The following is a 27,022-nucleotide window of genomic DNA, read 5'->3' on the forward strand; positions in this document are numbered from 1 at the left end:
ACAACTCAAGCACAGCCTCCCTACTTTTGTAATCAATTTCCCTCACAATAAATGATAACATTGTATTAGCTTTCCTAATTACCTGCTCTACCTGCATACTCACCTTTTGTGATTCATGCACCAGGACACCCAGACCCCTCTGAATCTCAGAGCTCTGCAATCTCGCACCATTTAGATAATAAGCTTATTTTTTATTCTTCCTGGCCAAAAGGAAAGATTTCACATTTGCTGACCTTATACTCCATTTGCCAGATCTTTGCCCACTCACGAAATCTATCTATGTCACTTTGTAGCCTCCTTATGTCCTCTTCACAATTTACTTTTCTACCAACTTTGTCTCATCAGCAAATTTAGCAAACATTCCTCCGGTCCCTTCATCCAGGTCATTTATATAAATTGTAAAAAGCTGGGGTCCCAGCACTGATCCCTGTGGCACACCACTCATCATATCCTGCCAACCATAAAAAGACCCATTTATGCCAACTCTCTGCACCGTTAGCTAGCCAATCTTCTATCCATGCCAATATGTTACCCCCTTCACCATGAGCTTTTATTTAATGCAATAACCTTTGATGTGGCACTTCATCAAATACCTTCTTGAAATCTAGGTTCAGTTCATGGACTGGTTCCCCTTCATCCACAGCACATGTGACTCCTTCAAAGAACCCAATTAAAATGGTTAGACATGATGTCCCTTTCACAAAGCCATGTTGACCCTTGAATTTTTCTAAGTGCCCTGCTATAACTTCCTTAATAGCTTCTAAAATGTTCCCTGTGACAGATGTTAGGCTAACTGGCCTATAGTTTTCAGCTTTCTGTGTCCCTCCCTTTTTGAATGAAGGAGTTATGTTTGCTATTTTCAAATCTAATGGAACCTTCCCTGAATCTAAGGAAGTTTGGGAAATTAAAACCAGTGCATAAACAATCTCACTAACCACTTCTTTCTAGACCTTCGGGTGAAGCACATCTGGACCTGGGGATTTGTCAGCCCGCAGCCCCAACTATTTGCTCAATACCACTTCCCTGGTGATTGTAATTTTCCCCAAGTTCCTCCCTCCCTTCCATTTCCTGATTTACAGCTATTTCTGGGATGTTACTTGTGTCCTCTACAGTGAAGAACGAAGCAAAATACCTGTTTAATTCACCCACCATTTCCCTACTTTCCATTATCGATTCCCCTGAATCTAGAACATGTGGGCACAATGTCAGCATAAGGGGTTAATCATTTTGGACTGAAATTTGGAGAAATTCTGCACTCTCAGCGTGTGAATATTAATACTTCTCTGTCCTAGTGAAATATGGATGCTTCATCCATGAATATATTTAAGGATGATGCAGACAGATTATTCAGTGAATCAATGGATATGGGGTGTAGGCAGGAAAATCTAGTTAGGCAGAAGGTCAGGCCTCTGACCTTATTTTGTTTGCTATGATATTGCCCCTTAGTGAGTGAATTATTTGGTGTATTTCATTCTTTGGTATGATGTATGAGTGGTTCGGGTTCTGCAAGTCAGTCTCTGGTACTCTATCTGAGTATGAATATCCTTTTATTTTTCTATTAGTCTCCCACTCTGAATAAGAGTGAGTGATTTTTTTTTCCCATCAGTATCTGGTACTGACTGTCAGCTTGAGATTCATTCAACATCTGCCAGTGTTTTATATTCCATGTGAATGTGGATCTAACTGTGTTTTTCAGTGCGAGTAGTTGCAATTAATTCTGCATCTGTCAGTATCTGGAACTGAACAGGGCTATGGGATTCATTCCGTATCTTACAATCTCTGTTAATGAATGTCAGTAACATTCATTTTGTGTGCATTATTTTCCGGTACTGGAATTGATGGCGGGATTTAATATTTAACTGTTATTCCCTGGTACTGCATGTGAATTTGTGTCACATCCTGTATCAGTCACTATCTTTGTGTGTGTCTGTATGTGTGTGCAGGGTTCATTCTGTATTTGTCAGCATCTGGTACTGAATGGGAATTTGGAATAATGTATTTTAATATGTGTCTACATCTGGGGCAGAGAGTTACTGTGGGATTAATTGTATATCACTCGGTTACTGGAACTGTGTGTGAAAGTGGGATTCGTACTCTATCTATGTGACTTGGGAGCTGTATGTGAGGGTACTTTACTTCCATATCTGTATTTAATAGGTATCTCAAGAGTGGTCGGCAAAGCCATTTATTTCACATTGTAGACTGCAGCTCAGGGTTAACCTGATTATTGTGATTGGTTCTAAGATCACACATAAGCCAAATTGGGTAAGGATTGGGATGAGAGGTTTCCTTCCTGACAGGTATTAAGATGGGAATCATTTACAACACCATGCCTGAGATAACTATTGAGTACAAATCCAGAATTAATCCCAGAGTCATAAGCAACATCAAAGATTGAGAACAATAAAATACACCCCACATTCACACAGAAAACTGGACATGGTGAACTACTGGACAAACCCTATACGTTACCAGGCACGGATAAACTGCCCAATAGACAGACAGCACCAGAGACAGACAAATGCAGAATGAATCCCACATCTCACACTGAGAACAAAACACTTGCACACCTACAGTTCTACTGGCAGGCTCAAAAAGTGTCCAGACACTCATACAATACCAGAAAATACAATATGCAGTCTGAATATGACACACATATATTGTACCAGAGAATGAGAGACATAGAATGACTCCAACACTCACTTTCAGCTCCAGAAGCTGACTGATAGAGCAAAATCCTTCCACATACAGTTCCACTGACAGTTTCAGAATGTAACCCACCTCTCTCAGTATCAGAAAATACTGATACAGATAGGAATGGAATATAACACAAATATACTGTCCAAGAGAGTGACTGTCAGAATAAATCCAAACATATTGGCAGTTCCACTGATAATGTCTCCACACTCACATACAGTAACCAAGACTGACAGCTTCAGAATGTCTCTCAGTTTCACACAGTACCAGTGAGTGACATAGATATTGAATCCCATATTCACAAAATGGGCCAGAAAAGGGCAGTGAAGAATGTATCTCACTCTCAAATACAAAACAACGGTCTGTTGGTTTCAGCACAACATTATAACCTCTGCTTGGTATGACAAAATATTATGAAATGTCATCTTCACCGTTAGTAATTCCAAATACCTCCCTTCGCCGTCCAATAAAATGTGAACGGTTCTTGTCTGTCCTGTCGCTCTCTGAGTGTGCTGACATCTACTGGCCAGAGCTGAGAAGTGCAACAGAGCGGAACTTTTTTTAAATTCAATGGATATGAGATTCGCTGGCTGGGCCATCATATTTATACAACCGGGAACACGTTTGTACTGCAGGGAAGCATTTTACACAACAACAAAGAACATTTCTCAACACCAGAGAGCATAATTCCACAGCAGGAAATATATTCTAAACATGTGAAACACTTTAACACCATAATGGAACAGTAGACATTAAAAGACTAAGCAGCAGAGTGGCGCAGCGGAAGCGTGCTGGGCCCATAACCCAGAGGTCGATGGATCGAAACCATCCTCTGCTATTTACATTCTCATTAATGTCAAAAGGGAGTATTTCCTGTTACCCACAAGCATGTCCGTTATTTACATCAGCTTCCTGCAAAAATGCAATCTTCAACAAATCTCTGATATGGTGTTTATTCACAGAGGGACACAAGCTGCAAATACTGTGAACTCATCCGAGCCGATTCCCTCAGCCCATTGACCCCAAAGAACTGGCACAGACGCAAATGGCCGGAGTGGCCACCTCCTCTTCACTATCACTGTATGATTATCCGAATACAAAAAACTATCCTCTTAGATGGAAACAACATCGTGAAGGTCATAATTTTTAAAGGTAATTCACGGGATGTCGGCTTCGCTGACTGGGCCGGAATTTTTTGCCCATCCCGAGTTGCCCTTGAGAAGGTGGTGGTGGCTGATTTCTTGAACCGCTGCATTCCGTGTGGTGTAGGTACACCCACAGTGCTGTTAGGAAGGAAATTCCAGGATTTTGACCCAGCGACAGTGAAGGAACGGCGATATATTTACAAGTCAGGATGATGAGTGACTCGGAGGGGAACTTAGCCGCAGGTTTTCCGATCTATAGGACACCCTGCAGTAATTCGCCATCTTTATTTGAACAGCAGCGTCCTCCCTGAGACATGAACCACCGAGAAGGACAAAACCATCAGCATAGCGGAGACAGCATCGCACCAAATACACAGTTCATCATTATCTGGACAGAAATTGTCATTCCTTCTTAATCACTGGTTTAATTTATGGAATTCCGTCCCCGTTATTAATAATATTAATCATAATAATTAACCATAATTATCATAAAAGTTTCATTCCTTCAGTACAGATTACACTAAATTATTATTTGAGTGCCTCTGATTGTTTCCTGTCTTGTTGTACCTGTTAATAGCTGATGGGAATTTAACGTGCTCAGTTTACCGCGCATTCCATCCTTATTGGCCTTACTTGAGATGATAACCAGCATGTATGCGACCTTTCTGCTCGAACTGAATGTCTGTCTCTAACATATTGCAATCACTCATTGCCAGATGCTCATTCACTATCATATTGTTAAGTCATTCGAAATTCCGGTGAGTCTAGATCCAACCTTATCAACCCTTCCTCGTTAGAAAACCCCCTCAGCCAAGGGAATATCCCAGTCACCTTTCTCGGGAACTGTCTTCAATGCAAGTATATCCATCCTTCAGTAATCAGGCCAAATCAGCACCCATTATTCTAGGTGTGGTCTCGCCAATGTCCTGTACAGCTGCAGCAAGGCTTCTCCGCTTTTCTATTCCAGTCCCCTTGCAATTAAGACCAACATTCCACCTGCCCTCCTAAGTATTTGATGCACCTAAATGATAACTTTTTTTCAATGATTCTTATACAGCGGCACCCATATCCATCTGTACTGCAGCATTCTGCAATGTCATCTAAACATTTTTTGTAATTCTTGTACAAGGATCCCTCTGTACCACAGGATTCTGCAGTCTCTCTGCATCTCAGTAATATTCCTCTCTCCTATGCTTCTTGCAGAAGTGGGCAACCTGACATTTTACTACATTGTACTTCCATTTTATCCCCACTTACTTGAACATCTACATATCTATGCAGACTCTTTCTCCACCCTCCGGTCTCACTCAGCTCTAACTCTCAGCTCCTCTGGCATAGTCCCAAGTTTCTGACTGTTTAAGAAGTTCTCGGATCTTTCTTTTGTTCAAGGTGGATGACTTCATTCTTCCCAGTGTTGACCACCACCGGCCACAGTTTTATTCACTCACTGAATCTGTCAATGGCCCTTTGAAACTTGCTGCTCCCACATACACTAATAACCATGTCGCCTAACCTAGTGTTATCAGCAAACTAGATATAGGCTGGAAGTTATTAAAATTTATAATAAAACAGAAAATGCTATAAAAACTCAGCAGCCCTGGCAGCATCTGTGCAGAGAGGAACAGAGTTAATGTTTGAGTCCGTATGACTCTTCTTCAGAGCTCGCCACTACTTTACACTTTTTGTCCCTTATTTTATTTTGTATCCATGCTGTCGCTGCCCCTTTAATCCCAGCTGCTGGAATTTTACCAAGTTCATTATGTGGGACTTTTTCAAATCCCTTTGGAAGTCCAGACATACATCATCATCCTCACTTCCCTGGTCAATGTTCTCTGACACGTCATCAAAGAGCTTTATTAAGTATTTCAGTGCTGATTTTCTGTTAACCAATCTGTGCTGGTTATCATTTATCAACTCATGTTCTACCGAGTGACAATGAATTTTGTTCTGGATTATTGTCTTTAAATGTTTCCCCACCACCAGCATGAGACTAACTGCTCTGTAGTTACTGGGTTTATCCCTCTCCATTTTAAACACGGATGTAACATGAACAATCTGCAGTTGTTTGGCTTCACTCCCATATCCAAGAAGGATTGAAATATTGTGGCTCGAGTCTCCGCTATTTCCACCCTTCATTCCCTCAGTAATCCAAGGTGTATCCGATGTGGATCGAGCAGCTTTTCTGCTGTGAGCAGTGCCAGCCTTGTGATAGCTTCCACTTTATCTATTTTCATCCTATCCAATTTCCCCACCAATGACATTAGCAGCATCCGCTTGTTTTGTGATGACAGGTTTATTGCAAAGTTTATGAGGCAAATACCAGGGATGGGCCGGTTGTCTTATGTGGTGAGGTTGAACAGGTTAGGCTTGTATCGCCTGGAGTTCAGGAAAGTAAGAGGCAACTAGATTCAAACCTTTAAGATCCTGAGGGATTTGACAGGGTGGAGATGGAGAGCACGTTTCCTCTTGTAGCAGAATCTGGAACTAGGGGTCACTGTTTACAAATAAGGGGTCGCTCATTTCAGACAGAGTTTCTTTTCTATCCGAGGGTCGAGCGTCTTTGGAGCTCTCTTCCTCAAAAGCTGGTGGAAGCAGAGTCTTTGAATATTTTAAAGGCAGAGTTAGATAGATTCCTGATTAACAAGGTGGGGGGGGGGCGGTGAAAGGTTATTGGGGGTAGGAAGGAATGTGAGGTTGAGGTTACAATCAGATCAGGCAGGGTCTTACTGAATGGCGGAGCAGGCTCGAGGGGCTGAGTGACCTACTCCTGCTGCTAATTAGTTTGTTTGTATGTTCTCATTTAGTACGTCAGCCACGCCCTCTCCCCGCACAAATCAGCCCCCCTTTCAGTGACTGCCCTTAGGCTGGTAAAAAATCTTCTGTGTTTTCGGTTGTTACCTGCAAATCTTTTCTCAAACGCTCTCTCTTCTGATCTAATTTCCTTTTCCCATCTCTCCTCTGCACTTTCTGTATTCTGCTTGGTTCTGTAATGTATTATGAATCTGACTGTTATCATCAGACTTATTTGGAATTCCCACAGAGCACAGGATGTGTAGGCAACAGCTCTCAGCTGTCCCAACATTTCACTGAAATGAATTGTCTATTTAATTAAATTTCTCGTTGTTTAGAGAGTTCCACTCCTTCCCTCTTGTACTTTTGCTGCAGTATCTCGGTTAAAATTACACAGCAGCTCCTTCCCCTCTGAACTTAAGCCTCACTTGCAAAAAATTGAATTTTTTAAGTCTTCACTCTGAAATTTACTCTCTCTGTGTTTGAGCTCACAGGTCACTTGAGTTCTTGTTTGTAATTTAATTGCTCCACGTAATTTACCTGAAAGTAAGGTTTGATTTTGAATATCAATTCATTTGCACTGTAATTCCAGTTTATTTCAATTCAATATATCAACAAACTAGAAGTTTCCTCCTAGTTTCTATGTTTTCAAAGGAAAATCTAGAGGTGACTTATTTGTTCTGCAATAACGTGCCTGCTCAACTCAGGTCAATAAATCCTGTTCTGAACAGAACGCTTTATCCAGACAATACATCTACTTGATGAGCTGATGGTGCACGGAGCACTCAGCTTTTACTCACTGATCTTCACAAGAGTTGATTCAGTTTTGATGTTGACTTGTTCGCTGGTGTCAATTTACTCAGACTCTTCACCTGATTTCTGTGCTGTCCAATGAAGCTTTCTCAGCAGAGTTCTCATAATAACTTGACTTTTCCTCATAGGATTTCAATCTTGATGGTTTTTGAACTATTTTATCAAATGATTTTGTTTTGTAAATGTCACAGTCGCTCTCATGATCAGGCAGAAAGTTTAACTGCTGTGTTTTCAAGCAGCCGACAGCTTTATTTGAGATGTCATTGAGACAGCATTTTGAGTTTGACTCCAGTCACAAAATGTTCCGATGAAGCTCAAGGTTCGCTCGAGGAGCAGCGGCTCATCCTTCAATGAGGAACTTTACAGCCTTCCAGTGTGAACATTCAGCTCAACAATATCGCTCTGTAAAAACTGCCAACATTCTGATTCCCTTCTGTTTGCAGATGTGGGTTTGAGCTAAAAACAAAAAACTACTGCCGATGCTGGAAATCCAAAACAAAAACAGAATTACCTGGAAAAACTCAGCAGGTCTGGCAGCATCGGCGGAGAAGAAAAGATTTGACGTTTCGAGTCCTCATGACCCTTCAGCAGAACTAACAGACCCTTCTGCTGAAGGGTCATGAGGACTCGAAACGTCAACTCTTCGCCGATGCTGCCAGACCTGCTGAGTTTTTCCAGGTAATTCTGTTTTTGTTGTGGGTTTGAGCCTCGGTTTCACTGAGATGTTCTGAATTGATCTTTTTCTTGACGTCACAAAGCGCTTTATTATTCAACACGTCTGTCCATTACAGGGGCTGATGGAAGATCCAATCAGTGAGGTGCGCATTCACCCTTTTAAAACATTATTTCAGGGGGTGTGAGCGGCGCTCGCAAGGCCAGTCTTTGTTACACATCCCAAACTGTCCTTGAACTCAGTGGCTTTCTCAACGGCAGTTAGGAATCAAACTCATATGTAGGCCAGACCAGGGAAGACATCAGTGAACCACCACTGAGACTAGCGTTTAATTGCAGGTTTTAATTATTGAGTTTAATTTCCATCAGCAACTATGGTGGGAAATGAACCCAAGTCCCCGGAATATTTCCACTGCTCCAATGTTTCCCCTTAGAGAGAGACGGAAATATCAAGTCAAATGGACACTAAGTCGTATCCCCATGTTATTGTGAACAAAAGTATCGAATCCAAGATCTTACAAGAAAAGTCGAAGCAAGCTGGCCTCATAACTTCGGTTGGAGAATCACATCAGTGATTCCAGGCAGAGCTTCTGCAAAATCACCGCAATAAGGCGAAAACAGTTGATAAAGTAACGACGAAGCTGGGATTCGAACCCACGCGTGCAAAACTCAATGGATTAGCAGTCCATCGCTTTAACCTCTCGGCCACCTCGTTGCAAAACACAGTCGATTAAACCCCCTTCTACACTTTTTGCATCCATGAACCGTTGAAATAAATGATCCTCTTTGGTACAGGCCCTGAATATTCAGCCAGATGTGTAAAGATGGAAATGTAGTTTATGTCATTAAAATGAGTGCCCATCACATCAGATCAGGGACTGTTGTAAACCGACTGATTTGAATCACTTCAACACTTCAAACTAACATCCAACATGTTTCTACACAGTGTGAAAATCCACCGCGGAAAGACCGGAACATACAAGCATTTGGTAGCAAAAGGAAACCCCTCCCAGCTCACTGCAAGCACCGGAACACAGCTAAAATGTGGTAAATTAAAATGAAACACTGGGGTACCCAGCTCTGCTTGTCCTTTCAGTCAAGATTGAAACTGAGTGCAATCAGCCTCCCACGTGAATCCACAAGTAGACAGTTCCCTCATTTGATGCATTAGAATAAATTAAGAGTGTCATGGCACGGAGAAACGTTCTTTAAACTTGGCATTCATTTATATCACGTGTGTTGAGGTGATGCATTCCCTGCAATGACTTCCTGGGTGTTCAAACTTGCTCCTGATTTCCGGAACTGCCACCACCTCGAGCGCGAAAGAAAATGCTGCATTAAGATGGGCTCGTCCGGGAATTGAACCCGGGACCTCAGGCATATTAATTCAAAGGAAAAACCCAAACCGACCAACAAGCCACCTTCTTAACAAGACGCACTCAAGGAATCATTTCATTGTCACACAAAGTGCTTCAATCATAAGCGAATTACAGTTCAGGCTGGAAATATTTTCGAATGTTTTAGAAACCCCGGGGACGACTCTATAGTGGAGAGTTTCCCGCCTTATTTCCATTGACTTCAGTTTTGCTGGGGTTCCTTGATGCCACATTACGTCAAATACTTGTTTGAACTCAAGTGCAGCCACTTGCACCTCGCGTCTTGAGTTCAGCTGTTTTCTCCATGTTTGGACCAAGGCTCCAATGAGGTCAGGAGCTGAGTGACCCTGGCAGAAAACAAACTGAGCTTCAGTGAGCGGGTTATTGCCGCTTGATCGCACTGTAGAAGACATTTTCCCTCACTTTCTTGATAAACGAGTGAAGACTGATGGGGCGGTTTTTTTCCGGTTGAATTTTCCAGTTTTTTTGTGGATCAGACAGATCTGAGCAATTTCCCACATTGCCGGGTAGACGCCAGTCCTATAGCTGCACTGGGACAACTTGGTGAGGGGCGAGGCTATTTCTGGAGCACAGGTTTTCAGGGCTGCTGCAGGAATGGTGTCAGGGCCCAAAGCCTTTGCAGTTACCCGTGCCTTCAGCCATTTCTTGATTTCACTTGGCGTGAATAGAGCTGGCTTAAAATTGACATCTCTGATGCATTTCCCCGGTTTTGAACAAAAGCGGAACTGAGGAAATCACATACGTGGCTCTATGAAACTGATCAGCTAAACAGTGAAAGGTGACAGGGTTTATCACAAGCAGGTTCCATTAATTCAGATACAGATTTGGTGTAAAACTAGCCATGACCAAGTGCGAAACACACATTTTTCTGATCTGCATGCAGTTAAATGTGCTCCCGCTGTGACGTTTACATACTCGTGAGTTGGGAAACTCTTTCGAGTACAATCACAGTTCTTGGTTTTCCGGGAGTGGGACAACAGCCCACAACCCTCTGATTCAAAGGCGAGGGTGCTATGAACTGAGCCACAGCTGACACCAACTCGTGAGTTGAGAAGCTGTAGGCGTTATCTGGTTGAGGTAATTGAGATGATTAATAGGTTTTAATGCGGAGAAACGATTTTCTCTGGCGGGGGAGTGCAGAACAAATGTATATAACCTTAAACTTAGAGCGAAGCCATTTAATAGTGACGTCAGGGAGCAATTCACTCAAAGGATGAAGAAAGCTGTTTGTCGGACAATCCCTGTGTAGCGATTGGCCGAGAGATTATGGCAATGAACTGATGCTTCGTTGGGCTTTGCACCCCCTCTTTATCACGAAAAACTGGAAAACTGGAGGGAACTGAAATGAGGCGATGGCTGTCCTTCGTCATTATGCGATCATGTTCTCTAATGTAAGCGGAGGACTGCAGGTGCCTGTAAAACTAACATCCTTAGTTCTCTGGTTCAATTCTGGCTCGAAGAACGCATTTCTGTCAGCCGAAATAGCTCAGTTGGGAGAGCGTTAGACTGAAGACCTAAAGGTCCCTGGTTCGATCCCGGGTTTCGGCAGCAAATAGCAAATCCTTTCGCCTGAGCGTCGCTAGCCGATGGCGCCGACCGTTTTTGGGAAGGCCTAGTCCCGCTTCTGAGGGTAGGGGTCTCTTCCACCGCACACGGAGAGCTCTGTGACCGCTGGTCCACCTTACTTGAATAAAGCTCGGTTTAACCTTTCTTGAAAAAAACATATGAAAAAGCGCTGGTCATATGTTCCCAGCTTCTGGTTCCTCGATCAGTCATTGACTGATTTTAATTTCCTGAAAATCCGTCTGTTGATGCATTGCATTGGTGCTTTTTTTCACTTTAACCAGGGGACCGTAATTGGAATCCAAGTAGTCCATTGTTTCCCTCTCGTTTATTAATATTTCTTTGTGTCTGTGTCTCTCAGTGATTAGGTCACTATGAAATGAGCTCGCCTCAGTCATGCGGCGGATGGATCTCATGAGTATTACAAATATTTACCCTTTCCTTTTAAATTCAGATCAGGATTTCTCATTGAAACACAGGAAATGCTGCTTCACCTGCTCCAAGGTCACTTCTATGACTCACTGAAACAACATAATTTGACCTTTCAGTAAGCTCTTTGGGTGCAGCCGTTTCTGGGGGTCTTCCCCAGTCACGCATATTGGAATCGGATCTTAGTTTTCTGCATGTTTAGTGGGAAGCCCAATATGTCATCGGCTTTATAGAAGGAGTCGACAGTGACCTGGAGCTAAGTTTCTGAGTGAGCACCCTTTTACGAGCGGGATGGGAGGAGTGCGCCCTTGGTCTATTCCCAGTACTCTACAGGTCACAACATTGGCTCAAATGTTCAATTTACTCACCAAAATTGCCAATTATTTACCTTCACCACTGTTCCCGAGAATAAAAGAGGTTTTAAAGTGGATTATTTCGATGAACAATAAATATGTTTGTTTATTATAGAAAAAGGTATTTTCGAATAGAAAAGTACAGTATGGATCTGACATTATGCGAATTAATCTTTTGAGATACCATAAGTCACACACACACACACACACACACACACATATACACACACATGTACACACACACGCTCTCCCTCTCTCACAAACACACATACACACACGCATTCATATTAGGAAACCATGATAGTAAAAAGAGAAATAGGGGAAATTAAAGCAAAATGATGGGGATGCTGGAAATCAGAAACAATAACAGAAAATGCTGCAAAAAATCAGCTGCTCTAACAGCATCTGTGGGGAGAAGTAAATACAGAGTCAACGTTTCGAGCCCTTATGAACCTTCTTTAGAAAGGGAGCAATTTTGCCAAAAATTAAAAGTCAATCGATCAAGGCAAAGGACAGGGTGTGCAGTCCTTGAGATGGGGTCAGTGTTCGACAGTAACTCCCCCAGCACTGATCCGTGACAACATCAAGCAGTTGGTCCTTCTCTTCTCAAAGGAAAAAAAGCCCACTTTTTAAAACACAGTTTTCCAGGTATGATTTCTTTCAGAACCATGAAATCCATGTGACCCCCAGTGTACAGAGCCCTATCGGGTCAAAATGTTCACAGCCTGATTTCAACATGTAGGCTTGTCTGAAAGAACATTCAGCTTGGCAGAGTTGGGGGGTGGCTGCGGGTCCGGGGGAGGGGGGGCGGGGGAGGGGTGGGGGGTGGTGCTGGGGGTGCAGGGGGGCGAGGGTGGTGGCAATTGGGTGAAGCAGTGAGAGGAGGGGCGTGTGGTGGGGGCAGATGATGGTGGGTTGGACGGAAGGGTTACAGCTTCATGTTACTTGACCATATTTTAGCTGTGTTATAGGAGTTGCAGAAAGTCAGCTTTAATTGGACTTAGCAAAGAAGCTCAGAAGGAATTAACGGTCAGGGAAGTTAGGCAGCGCTCACTTCAATTACTGGTCATCACATGTCTAAGTGGCAGTTTCTCAGGGCAGTAAGAGTTGGGATGGGGTTACCTTTGACAGAAAGTGTTGAAGTGGGATTTTCCTGCGACAGAACTGATAGCCAAGAATGTGTGGTAAATTAACAGAAAGTCCAACAACTCATCCACACCGTCAAGCTGGTGAAACGAAATGACTGGCGACCTGGCTCTCACCCTGATCACTCGGTTCTCGGACTCCTGCCATGTTCCGATGAAGCTCAGGGTTCGCTGGAGGAGCAGCGGCTCATCCTTCAATGAGGAACTTCACAGCCTTCCAGTGTGAACATTCAGCTCAACAATATCGCTCTGTAAAAACTGCCAACATTCTGATTCCCTTCTGTTCGCAGATGTGGGTTTGAGCCTCGGTTTCACTGAAATTTATATTTTTCTTGACGTCACAAAGCGCTTTAATATTCAACACGTCTGTCCATTACAGGGGCTGATGGAAGATCCAATCAGTGAGGTGCGCATTCACCCTTTTAAAACATTATTTCAGGGGATGTGACCGTCGTTCGCAAGGTCAGTCTTTGTTACAAATCCCAAACTGTCCTTGAATCAGTAGATTTCTCAGCGGGCAGTTTGGAATCAAACTGATCCCTAGGCCAGACCAGGGAAGACATCGGTGAACCACCACTGAGATTAGTGTCTAATTGCAGGTTTTAATTATTGAGTTTAATTTCCATCAGCAACTATTTTGGGAAATGAACCCAAGTCCCCGGAATATTTCCACTGCTCCAATGTTTCCCCTGAGAGAGATGGAAATAACATGTCGAAAGGACACTAAGTCGGATCCCCATGTTATTGTGAACAAAAGTATCGAATCCAAGATCTTACAAGAAAAGTCGACGCAAGCTGGCCTCATAACTTGGGTTGGAGTATCACATCAGTGATTCCAGGCAGAGCTTCTGCAAAATCACCGGAATAAGACGGAAACAGTTGATAAAGTAACGACGAGGGTGGGATTCTAACCCACGCGTGCAAAGCACAATGGATTAGCAGTCCATCGCCTTAACCTCTCGGCCACCTCATCGCAAAATGCCCTTTCTTAAACCCCCTTCTATACTTTTTGCATCCATGAACCGTTGAAATAAATGATCCTCTTTGGTACAGGCCCTGAATATTCGGCCAGATGTGTAAAAGTGGAAACATAGTTTATCTTATTAAAATAAATGTGCATCACATCAGATCAAGGACTGTTGTAAACCGACTGATATGAATCGCTTCAAGACTTTAACCTAACATGTTTCTGTACAGTGTGAAAACCCACCGCGGAAAGACTTCAACATAAAAGCATTTGATAGCAAAAGGAAACCCCTCCCAGCTCACTGCGGGCACCGGAACACAGCTAAAATGTGGTAAATTAAAATGGAACACTGGGATTCCCAGCTCTGCTTGTCCTTTCAGTCAAGATTGAAACTGAGTGCAATCAGCCTCCCACGTGAATCCACAAGTGGACAGCTCCCTTATTTGATGTATTAGGATAAATTTAGAGTCTCATGGCACGGAGAAACGTTCTTTAAACTTGACATTCATTTTTATCACGTGTGTTAAAGTGATGCATCCCCTGCAATGACTTCCCGGGTGTTCAAACCTGGTCCTGATTTCGGGAACCGCCACCACCTCGAGCGCGAAAAGAAATGGTGCATTAAGATGGGCTCGTCCGGGAATGGAACCCGGGACCTGACGCATATGAATCCACAGGAAAGCCCAAAGCGACAAACAAGCTAACGACATAACACAAACCAATCAAGGAATCCTTTCATTGTCACACAAAGTGCATCAATCATAAGCGAATTACTGTTCCTGCTGGAAATCTTTTCGGATGTTTTAGAAACCCCGGGGACGACTCCAACCAGTGGTGAGTTTCCCGCCTTACTTCTTTTGACTTCAGTATTGCTGGGGTTCCTTGATGCCACATTAGGTCAAATGCTTCTTTGAACTCAAGTGCAGTCACTTGCACCTCACGTCTTGAGTTCAGTTGTTTTCTTCATGTTTGGACCAAGGCTGCAATGAGGTCAGGAGCTGAGTGACCCTGGCTGGAGACAAACTGAGCTTCAGTGAGCGGATTAGTGCGGAGTAAGGGTCACTTGATCGCACTGACGAAGACATTTTCCCTCACCTTCTTATTCAACTAGAGTAGGCTGATGGGGCGGCTTTTTCCGGTTGGATTTTCCTGTTTTTTTGTGGACAAGACAGACCTGAGCAATTTCACACATTTCCGGCTAGATGCCAGTCCTGTTCCTGCACTGGAACAACTTGGCGAGGGGCGAGGCTATTTCTGGAGCACAGGTTTTCAATACTGCTGCCGGATTGGTGTCGGGGCCCAAAGCCTTTGCAGTTACCCGTGCCTTCAGCCATTTCTCGATTTCACTTGGAGTGAATGGAGCTGGCTGAAGACTGACATCTCTGTTGCATTTCCCCGGCTTTGTACAAAAGCAGAACTGAGGAAATCGCATACGTGGCTCTATGAAACTGATCAGCCCCAGTGAAAGGCGACAGTGTTTATCACAAGCGGGTTCCATTAATTCAGATACAGATTTGGTGCAAAACTAGCCATGACAAGTGCGACACACACATTTTTCTGATCTGCAGTTAGATGTGCTCCCGCTGTGACGCTAACATACTCGTGAGTTGGGAAAGTGTAGGCGCTATCTGGTTGAGGTAATTGAGATGATTAGTAGGTTTTAATGCGGAGAAACGATTTCCTCTGGCGAGGGAGTGCAGAACAAATGTATATAACCTTAAACTTAGAGCGAAGCCATTTAATAGTGACGTCAGGGAGCAATTCACTCAAAGGATGAAGAAAGTTGTTTGTAGGACAGTCCCTGTGTAGCGATTGGCCGAGAGATTATGGCAATGAACTGATGCTTCGTTGGGCTTTGCACCCCCTCTTCATCAAGAAAAACTGGAAAACTGGAGGGAACTGAAACGAGGTGATGGCTGTCCTTTGTCATTATATGATCATGTTCTTTAATATAAGCGCAGGACTGCAGGTGCCTGTAAAACTAACATCCTTAGGTCTCTGGTTTAATTCTGGCTCGAAGAACGCCCTTCTGTCAGCCGAAATAGCTCAGTTGGGAGAGCGTTAGACTGAAGATCTAAAGGTCCCTGGTCCCATCCCGGGTTTCGGCAGCATGTTGCAAGCCCTTTCGCCTGAGCGTCGCTAGCTGATTTCGCCAGCGGTTTTTGGGAAGACCCAGTCCCGCTTCTGAAGGTAGGGGTCTCCTCCAACGCACACGGACAGCTCTGTGCCCGCTGGTCCACCTTACTGGAATAAAGCTCGGTTTGACCATTCTTGAAAAAGCACTGGTCAACTCAGCACCCATATAAACTATGCTAACAACCGTGCAACGCTCATATGTTCGCAGCTTCTGGTTCCTCGATCAGTCATTGGAATTTTAAATTCCTGAAAATCCGTCTGTTGATGCATTGCAATTCTGCTTTTTTTTAACATTAACCAGGGGACCGTAATTGGAATTCAATTAATCCATTGTTTCCCTCCCGTTTATTAATATTTCTTTGTGTCTGTGTCCCTCAGTGATTAGGTCGAGAAATGAGCTCGCCTCAGTCATGCGGCAGACGGATCTCATGAGTATTACAAATATTTGCTCTTTCCTTTTAAATTCAGATCAGCATTTCTCATTGAAACACGGGAAATGCTGCTTAACCTGCTCCAAGGTCACTTCTATGACTCACTGAAACAACATAATTTGACCTTTCAGTAAGCTCTTTGTGTGCAGCCGTTTCTGGGGGTCTTCCTCAGTCACGAATATTTGAATCGGACCTTAGTTTTCTGCATGTTTAGTGGGAAGCCCAATATGTCATCGGCTTTACAGAAGGAGTCGACAGTGACCTGGAGCTAAGTTTCTGAGTGAGCACACTGTTACGAGTGGGATGGGAGGAGTGCGCGGTTGGTCTAGTCCCACTACTCCACAGGTCGCAACATTGGCTCAAATGTTAATTTCACTCACCAAAATTGCCAATTATTTACTTTCACCAGTGTTCCCGAGAATAAAAGAGGTTTCAAAGTGGATTATTTCGATGAACAATAAATTCATTTGTTTATTATAAAAAAAGGTATTTTCGAATAGACATGTAAAGCTTATGAACATACAGTATGGATCTGAAGTCACACAGACACACGTTCTCCCTCTCTCACAAACACACACACACACATACACACAGACACACGTTCTCCCTCTCTCACAAACACACACACACACACATACACACACGCACCCATCATAGGAACCAACACACACATACACACAGAAATACGCTCTCCCTCTCTCACAAACACACACACACACACACATACACACACGCACGCATAATAGGAAACCATGATAGTAAAAAGAGAACTAGGGGAAATTAAAGCATAATGATGGGGATGTTGGAAATCAGAAACAAAAACAGAAAATGCTGGAAAAAAATCAGCTGGTCTAACAGCATCTGTGGGGAGAAATAAACACAGAGTCAACGTTTTGAGTCCTTATGACGCTTCTCTAGAAAGGGGGTAATTTTGCCAAACATTAAACGTCAATGGATCAAGGCAAAGGTCAGGGTGCGCAGTCTTGAGATGGGGTCATTGTTCTACAGTCGCTCCCCCCGCACTGATCAGTGACAACATCAAGCAGTTGGTCCTTCTCTTCTCAAAGGAAAAAAAAGCCCATTTTTTAAAAGACAGTCTCCCGGGCATGTTTTCCTTCAGAACCATGAAATCCATGTGACCCCCTTTGTACACAGCCCAATTGGATCAAATTGTTCACAGCCTGATTTGAACATGGTGTTGTAGGCTTGTCTGAAAGAACATTCAGTCTGGCAGAGCTGGGGGTGGCTGTGGGGCCGGGGGGGAAGGGGGAGTGGGATTGGTGTGGAGGGGAGGGGAGTGGCGAGGGTGGTTGTAGTTGGGGTGGTGCACTGAGGGGAGGGACGTGTTGTGGGGGCAGATGATGGTGGGTGAGGCGGGAAGGTTACAGCTTCATATTATTTGACCATATTTTAGCTGCGTTATAGGAGTTGCAGAAAGTCAGCTTTAATTCGACTTAGTAAAGAAGCTCAGGGGGAATTAACGGTCAGGGACGTTAGGCAGCGCTCACTTCAATTACTGGTCATCACATGTCTAAGTGGCAGTTTCTCAGGGCAGTAAGAGTTGGGATGGGGTTACTTTTGACAGGAAGTGTTGAAGTGGCATTTTCCTGCGACAGAACTGATAGCCAAGAATGTGCGGTAAATTAACAGAAAGTCCAACAACTCATCCACACAGTCAAGCTGGGGAAACGAAATGACTGGCGACCTGGCTTTCACCCTGATCACTCGGTTCTCGGACTCCTGTAATGTTCCGATGAAGCTCAAGGTTCGCTCGAGGAGCAGCGGCTCATCCTTCAACGAGGAACTTTACAGCCTTCCAGTGTGAACATTCAGCTCAAGAATATCACTCTGTAAAAACTGCCAACATTCTGATTCCCTTCTGTTCGCAGATGTGGGTTTGAGCCTCGGTTTCACTGAGATGTTCTGAATTGATCTTTCTCCTGACGTCACAAAGCGCTTTATTATCCAACACGTCTGACCATTACAGGGGCTGATGGAAGATCCAATCAGTGAGGTGCACATTCAACCTTTTAAAACATTATTTCAGGGGTTGTGAACGTCGTTCGCAAGGCCAGTCTCTGTAATACATCTCATACTGTCCTTGAAATCAATGGCTTTCTCAGCGGGCAGTTAGGAATCAAACTCATATGTAGGCCAGACATCAGTGGGAAGACATCAGTGAACCACCACTGAGCTTAGCGTTTAATTGCAGGCTTTAATTATTGAGTTTAATTTCCACCAGCAACCTATGGTGGGAAATGAACCCACGTCCCCGGAATATTTCCACTGCTCCAATGTTTGACCTTAGAGGGAGATCGAAATATCATGTCGAATGAACTCTAAGTCGGATCCCCATATTATTGTGAACAAAAGTATCGAATCCAAGATCTTAAAAGAAAAGTCGAAGCAAGCTGGAGTTAAGTTTCGGAGTGAACACCCTGTTACGAGCGGGGTGGGAGGAGTGTGCCCTTGGTCTAGTCCCACTACTCCACAGGTCGCAACATTGGTTGAAATGTTCAATTGACTTTCCAAAATGGCCAATTATAAACCTTCACCTCTGTTCCCGAAAATAAAAGAGATTTTAAAGTGGATTATTTCGATGAACAATAAATTTGTTTGTTTATTATAAGAAAAGGTATTTTCGAATAGAAAAGTAAAGCTTATGAACATAGAGTATGGATCTGAAATTATGCGAATTAATCTTTCGAGATAAAAAGTCATATATATACACACACACACATACACATACACACACACACATACACACATACACACACACATACACACACACACATACACACACACATGCTCTCCCTCTCTCACAAACACACACACGCTTACTTACACGCGCTCATAATAGAAAACCATGATATTAAAAAGAGAAATAGGGGAAATTAAAGCAAAATGATGAGGATCTTGAAAATCAAAAACAGAAACAGAAAATGCTGGAAATTATCAGCTGGACTAACAGCATCTGTGGGGAGAAATAAATACAGAGTCAATGTTTCGAGTCCTTATGACCCTTCTTTAGAAAGGGGGGAATTTTGCCAAACGTTAAAATCCAATGGATCAAGGCAAAGGTCAGGGTGCGCAGGCCTTGAGATGGGGTCAGGGTTCCACAGTCGCTCCCCAGCACTGATCCGAGACAACATCAAGCAGTTGGACCTTCTCTTCTCGAAGGAAAAAAAAGCCCACTTTTGAAAACGCAGTTTTCCAGGTATGTTTTCATTCAGAACCATGAAAACCATGTGACCTCCCTTTGTACACAGCCCAATTGGGTCAAAATGTTCACAGCCTGATTTTCACATGGAGTTGAAGTTTTGTCTGAAAGAACATTCAGACTAGCAGAGCTGAGGGTGGCTGTGCGGCCGGGGATGGGGGGGAGGTGGGAGGGTTACAGCTTCATATTACTTGACCATATTTTAGCTGTGTTATAGGAGTTGCAGAAAGTCAGCTTTAATTCGACTTAGCAAGGAAGCTCAGGGGGAATTAACGGTCAGGGAAGTTAGTCAGCGCTCACTTCAATTGCTGGTCATCACATGTCTAAGTGACAGTTTCTCAGGGCATTAAGTGTTGGGATGGGGTTACTTTTGACAGAAAGTGTTGACGTGGCATTTTCCCGCGACAAAACTGATAGCCAACAATGTGCGGTAAATTAACAGAAAGTCCAAACATATCATCCACACAGTCAAGCTGGTGAAACGAAAAGACTGGCGACCTGGCTCTCACCCTGATCACTCGGTTCTCGGACTCCTGCAATGTTCCGATGAAGCTCAAGATTGGAACAGCGGCTCATCCTTCAATGAGGAACTTTACAGCCTTCCAGTGTGAACATTCAGCTCAACAATATCGCTCTGTAAAAACTGCCAACATTCTGATTCCCTTCTGTTCGCAGATGTGGGTTTGAGCCTCGGTTTCACTGAGATGTTCTGAATTGATCTTTTTCTTGACGTCACAAAGCGTTTTATTATTCAACACGTCTGTCCATTACAGGGGCTGATGGAAGATTCAAGCAGCGAGATGCGCATTCACCCTTTTAAAACATTATTTCAGGGGATGTGAGCGTCGCTCGCAAGGCCAGTCTTTGTTACACATCCCAAACTGTCCTTGAACTCAGTGGCTTTCTCAGCGGGCAGTTAGCAATCGAACAGGCCAGACCAGGGAAGACATCCGAGAACTATCACTGAGACTAGCGTTTAATTGCAGGTTTTAATTATTGAGTTTAATTTCCATCAGCAACTATGGTGGGAAATGAACCCAAGTCCCCGGAATATTTCCACTGCTCCAATGTTTCTCCTTAGAGAGAGATGGAAATATCATGCCGAATGGACTCTAAGTCAGATCCCCATGTTATTGTGAACAAAAGTATCGAATCCAAGATCTAACAACAAAAGTCGAAGCAAGCTGGCCTCATAACTTGGGTTGGAGAACCACATCAGTGATTCCAGGCAGAGCTTCTGCAAAATCACAGCAATAAGGCGGAAACAGTTGATAAAGTAACGACGAAGGTGGGATTCGAACCCACGCGTGCAAAGCACAATGGATTAGCAGTCCATCGCCTTAACCACTCGGCCACCTCGTCGCAAAATGCCTATTCTTAAACCCCCTTCTATACTTTTTGCATCCATGAACTGTTGAAATAAACGATCCTCTTTGGTACAGGCCCTGAATATTCGGCCACATGTGTATAAATGGAAATGTATTTTATGTCAGTGAAATAAATGCCCATCACATCAGATCCGGGACTGTTGTAAATCGACTGATGTGAATCACTTCAAGACTTCACCCTAATATCCAACATGTTTCTACACAGCGTGAAAACCCACCGCGGAAATACCACAACATACAAGCATTTGGTAGCAAAAAGAAACCCCTCCCAGCTCACTGCAAGCACCTGAACACAGCTAAAATGTGGTAAATTAAAATGAAACACTGGAGTTTCCAGCTCTGCTTGTCCTTTCAGTCAAGATTGAAACTGAGTGCAATCAGCCTCCCACGTGAATCCACAAGTAGACAGTTCACTCATTTGATGCATTAGAATAAATTAAGAGTGTCATGGCACGGAGAAACGCTCTTTAAACTTGACATTCATTTATATCACGTGTGTTGAGGTGATGCGTTCCCTGCAATGACTTCCCGGGTGTTCAAACCTGCTCCTGATTTCCGGAACTGCCACCACCTCGAGCGCGCGAAAGAAAATGCTGCATTAAGATGGGCTCGTCCGGGAATTGAACCCGGGACCTGTCGCATATTAAATCAATTGAAGCCCCAAAGCGACCAACAAGCCACCTGCATAACAAAATACAGTCAAGGAATCCTTTCATTTTCACACAAAGTGCATCAAACAAAAGCGAATTACAGTTCATACTGGAAATCTTTTCCAATGTTTTAGAAACCACGGGGACGACTCCAACCAGTGGAGAGTTTCTCGCCTTATTTCCTTTGACTTCAGTTTTGCTGGAGTTTCTTGATGCCACATTAGGTCAAATACTTCTTTGAACTCAAGTGCAGTCATTTGCACCTCACACGTCTTGAGTTCGGCTGTTTTCTTCATGTTTGGACAAAGGCTGCAATGAGGTCAGGAGCTGAGTGACCCTGGCAGAAAACAAACTGAGCTTCAGTGAGCGGTTTATTGCTGAGTAAGGGTCACTTGATCGCAATCTCGACGACATTTTTCCTCACCTTAATAAACGAGAGAAGTCGGATGGGGCGGTTTTTTCCGGTTGGATCTTCCTTTTTATTGAGCACAAGACAGTCCTGAGCAATTTCCCACATTGCCGGGTAGATGCCAGTCCTGTACCTGCACTGGAACAACTTAGCTAGGGGCGAGGCTATTTCTGGAGCACAGGTTTTCAGTACTGCTGCAGGAATGGTGTCAGGGCCCAAAGCCTTTGCAGTTACCTTCAGCCATTTCTGGATTTCACTTGGAGTGAGTGGAGCTGGCTGAAGACTGACATCTGTGATGCATTTCCCCAGCTTTTAGTCGAAAAGCAGAACTGAGGGAATCACATACGTGGCTCTATGAAACTCATCAGCTAAACAGTGAAAGGTGACAGTGTTTATCACAAGCGGGTTCCATTCATTCAGACACAGATTTGGGGCAAAAGTAGCCATAACCATGTGCGATACACAGTTTTCTGATCTGCAGCTGGATGTGCTCCCGCTGTGACGCTTACATTCCCGTGAGTTGAGAAGGTATAGGCGCTATCTGGTTGAGGTAATTGAAATGATTAATAGGTTTTAATGCGGAGAAACCATTTCCTCTGCTGGGGGAATACAGAACAAAGGATGTAACCTTAAAATTAGGTTTAAGCAGCCATTTAACAGTGACGTCAGGAAACTATTCATTCAAAGGATGAAGAAGGCTGTTTGTCAGACATCCCTGTGTAGCGATTGGCCGAAGATTGGCAATGAACTGATGTTTCGTTCGGCTTTGCAAAGTAAAAATCGAAATTTGGAGGGAGCTGAAAAGAGGTGATGGCTGTCCTTTGTCATTATGCGATCATGTTCTCTAATATAAGCGGATGGCTGTCGGTGACTGTAAAACTCTTATCCTTACATCCCTGCTTCAATTCTGGCTCGAAAAACAGAACTTGCGTCAGCCGAAATAGCTCAGTTTGGGAGAGCGTTAGACTGAAGATCTAAAGGTCCCTGGTTCAATCCCGGGTTTCGGCAACGAGCGGCTAGTATACTCGCCTGAGCGTCTCCTGCGAGTGATGGTGCCAATTGTTTTTGGGAGACTCAGTCCCATTTCTGAGGGGTGGGGACACTTGCCCTCCTCCCTTGCACCTGTGCAGCTCTGTGCACGCGGTCCATGTTATTGGAATAAAGATCTGTTTAACTTTTCTTTAAAAACATGTGAACAAGCGCTGGTCAACTCAGCTCCAGCAACTATGCTAACAACTATGCAACTCTCATCTGTTCCGAGCTTCTGATTCTTCGATCAGTCATTGGGAATGCAAATCCTGAAAAACCCGTCTGTTGATCAATTTCAATGGTGCTTTTGTCAACATTAACCAGGGGAGAGGAATTGGAATCCAATTCATCCATTGTTTCCATCCCGTTTATTATTCTTTCTTCGTGTCTGTATCTCTCAGTGATGAAATTGGGAAGTGAGCTCGCCTCAGTCATGTGGCGGACGGACCCAATGAGTATTACAAATATTTACCCTTTCCTTTTAAATTCATATCAGAATTTCTCATTGAAACACAGGAAATGTTGCTTAACCTGCTCCAAAGATACTTTCATGACTCACTGAAATGAAATAATTTGACCCTTCAGTAAGCTCTTTGTGTGCAGCAGTTTCTGGTGGTGTTCCTAAATCAGGAATATTGGAACCGGATCTCAGTTTTCTGCATGTTTAGTGGGAAGCCCAATATGTCATCTGCTTTGCAGAAGGAATCGACAGTGACCTGGAGCTAAGTTTCTGAGTTCCGAGCGGGATGGGAGGAGTGCGCCGTTGGTCTAGTCCCACTACTCCACAGGACACAACATTAGTTTAAATGTTCAATTCACTTACTAAAATGGCCAATTATTTACCTTCACCACTGTTACCTGCAATAAAAGAGACTTTATCGTGGATTCTTTAGAAAAGCAACAAATTGATCAGTTTATTGTTAAAAAAAAGCTCTTCCCGAATAGAAAAGTAAAGCAGTATGGAATATGAAATTATACGAATTAATCTTTCGAGATACCTTAAATCACACACACACACACACACACACACACGCTCTCTCTCTCTCCCAAACACACACACACGCTCTCTCTCTCACAAACACACACACACGCTCTCTCTCACAAACACACACACACACACACTCTCTCTCACAAACACATACACACACATATAGACATAATGGAAAACCATGACATAAAAATAGAAAAGGGGGAAATTAAAGCAAAATACTGCTGATGCTGGAAATCTGAAACAAAAACAGAAAATGCTGGAATGATTCAGCAGGTCTAACAGCATCTGTGGGGTGAAAAAAAACAGAGTCAACGTTTCGAGTCCTTATGACTCTTTTTCAGATAAGGGGGAATTTTGCCAAACGTTAAACGTCAATAGATCAAGGCAAAGGGCAGAGTGAGCAGTCCCTGAGATGGGGTCAGTGATCTACAGTCGCTTCCCCAGCACTGATCGGTGACAACATCAATGATTCTGGCACCCTTTTCAGGCGGTATCATGGAATAATCGAGCGTACTGTATTCCAGCGTGTAGATCATCTCAGGAGCAGTTAATATTAACTTCCGGCTGTGGACTGGCTCTGGAGTGCAAAAGGCTACTGTCTTCCTGCCCAAGCAGTTGGTCCTTCTCTTCGCAAAGTAAAATCAAGCCCACTTTTTAAACCTCAGTCTTCCAGGCATGTTTTTTGTCAGAGCCATAAAAACCATGTGACCCACTTTGTACAGAGCCCAATCGGGTCAAAATGCTCACAACCTGATTTCCACATGGAGTTGTAATCTTGTTTGAAAACATATTCAGTCTGAAAGAACTGGGGATGGCGTTGGGGCGGGGTGGGGAGGGGGTTGCGGGGGGAGTGGGGCGGGGCTGGTGGTGGTTGGAGGGATGCTGTGAGGGGAGAGGCGTGTTGTGGGGGCGGATGTTGGTCGGTGCGGCGGGAGGGTTACATCTTGACATTATTGACCATATTTTTGCTGTATTATAGGAGTTGCAGAAAGTCACTTTAAATTCGTAATTTTAGTATATTTAGTAAAGCAGCTCAGGGGGAATTAACGGTCAGGGAAGTTAGGCAGCGCTCGCTTCAATTACTGGTCATCACATGTCTAAGTGGCAGTTTCTCAGGGCAGTCAGGGTTGGGATGGCGTTACTTTTGACAGAAAGTGTTGAAGTGGCTTTTTCCGGCTACAGAACTGATAGCCAAGAATGTGCGGTAAATTAACAGAAAGTCCAACCAACTCATCCACACAGTCAAGCTGGTGAAACGAAATGACTGGCGACCTGGCTCTCACCCTGATCACTCGGTTCTCGGACTTCTGCAATGTTCCGATGAAGCTCAAGGTTCTCTCGAGGAGCAGCGGCTCAACCTTCAATGAGGAACTTTACAGCCTTCCAGTGTGAACATTCAGCTCAACAATATCGCTCTGTAAAAACTGCCAACATTCTGATTCCCTTCTGTTCGCAGATGTGGGTTTGAGACTCGGCAGTTGTTCATCAATCCGCGATTTAAAACCTCCACCAGTTACATATTTTTTTCTCTTTATTGCTCCGCATACGGAGCCGAGTGCCCTACTTCTGTGCTGTTTAACTCTCGGAGCTGATGTTTCCCTCTCTCTGGCGATGCAGCACAAACTCTGTTGTCATTTTATCTCTCCCGATTTCCAAGATTTTCCAGGGCGTCGTTTTTGCATTTTTCCCGCTTCCCTTTCACTGGCTTAACCCCTATCACAAAATATTTTCCTCTCCTGTTCAGGTGAAAAGTCACTTACCTACAACACGAACTCTGTTTCACCGCCCATGTGTAATTCTTACATTTCCTGTGTTACTCTCGCGGTGTGAAAGGATAGTTGACTGGCTTTGGATGTTAATGGAACTAGATGCCCGCTTCGTCACGGCAAGCGGCTACCAGGAGGGCAGAGGAAACGTTTCAGGGACTCCCTCAAAGCATCCCTAATAAAATGCAACATTCCCACCGATTTGTGGGAATCTCTTGCTCGAAACGCCCAAACTGGAGAAGAAACATCCGCGAAGGTGCCAACCATTTGGAACGTCTCCGACAGGCCCAGGTGGAGGCCAAGCGCAAACAGCGGAAGGAGCGGAGCAAAATCCGAGCATCCCACCCACCCGCCTCCTCAAACACTACCTGCCCCAACCTGTGGCAGAGTGTGCGGAGCCAGCATTGGACTTTTTAGGCTCCTCAGAACCCGCAACGTGGAAAAAAAGCCATTCTCAGTGACGAGTTACTGCCTAAGAAGAAGAAGATGAAGAGGCTGTGGGATGGGTATGATTCTCGCTTAGCGATTCTTATTGAAATATTCTGCGAGAGGTGTCGTATTCAAATCTCGGACGAGACCCCAAGTGTTATCAACTATCGCCCTAAGTCACTGATGGGACTTATTTAAGAGAATGAATATGTTTTTGTTCTGGAGAAGGTGGGATTTTTTTATTTCAGGAATTTAGCAGCGATTGAGTGAAGGTCAACGGGCCAAGATTTAGAGAGGACAAAAAAATTGTAGGGACATTTTGAGGAGAGGTGCGGACAATAGTAACTGACTTCATGATCCAAAATCAATCTGAGATCCCGAGGCCAAGGGTCTGGGAATCAGTGGATCATTCAAAAATTCAAGAGACATAAATGCAGCACAGTTTTTGTGGACAAGGCATTATTTGGCTGGAAGGACTGGTAGCCTGGTCCAAATGGATCAGGCGTCTGACTTCAATGTACATTATGATGTAATCAGAAGATAGCAGTTTCGTGTCCTGTCCCGTTGCTTCATACAGAAATCTGGTGGAACGTCCAGTAAAC

General features: G+C 43.9%; 1 long non-coding RNA gene and 7 other non-coding genes across 9 annotated transcripts in view; 5 read left to right on the forward strand and 3 right to left on the reverse strand.

The window, feature by feature from the left end:
• The window catches only part of LOC144670316 (uncharacterized), a 79,860-nt gene that overhangs the window by 9,881 nt on the left and 42,957 nt on the right, over window positions 1-27,022 (forward strand). The gene's annotated exons all lie outside the window — the stretch shown is intronic.
• trnam-cau (transfer RNA methionine (anticodon CAU)) lies at window positions 3,464-3,535 on the forward strand. Its single transcript has one exon. It is a non-coding gene; the product is annotated as a tRNA-Met (tRNA).
• Window positions 8,751-8,832, reverse strand: trnas-gcu (transfer RNA serine (anticodon GCU)). Its single transcript has one exon. It is a non-coding gene; the product is annotated as a tRNA-Ser (tRNA).
• trnaf-gaa (transfer RNA phenylalanine (anticodon GAA)) lies at window positions 10,990-11,062 on the forward strand. The gene has a single exon. It is a non-coding gene; the product is annotated as a tRNA-Phe (tRNA).
• On the reverse strand, window positions 13,896-13,977 carry trnas-gcu (transfer RNA serine (anticodon GCU)). The gene has a single exon. It is a non-coding gene; the product is annotated as a tRNA-Ser (tRNA).
• Window positions 16,007-16,079, forward strand: trnaf-gaa (transfer RNA phenylalanine (anticodon GAA)). The gene has a single exon. It is a non-coding gene; the product is annotated as a tRNA-Phe (tRNA).
• On the reverse strand, window positions 21,039-21,120 carry trnas-gcu (transfer RNA serine (anticodon GCU)). The gene has a single exon. It is a non-coding gene; the product is annotated as a tRNA-Ser (tRNA).
• On the forward strand, window positions 23,140-23,213 carry trnaf-gaa (transfer RNA phenylalanine (anticodon GAA)). Its single transcript has one exon. It is a non-coding gene; the product is annotated as a tRNA-Phe (tRNA).

Source organism: Cetorhinus maximus, chromosome 31, assembly GCF_964194155.1.
Source record: "Cetorhinus maximus chromosome 31, sCetMax3.hap1.1, whole genome shotgun sequence".
In the NCBI taxonomy this organism is placed as follows: domain Eukaryota; kingdom Metazoa; phylum Chordata; class Chondrichthyes; order Lamniformes; family Cetorhinidae; genus Cetorhinus; species Cetorhinus maximus.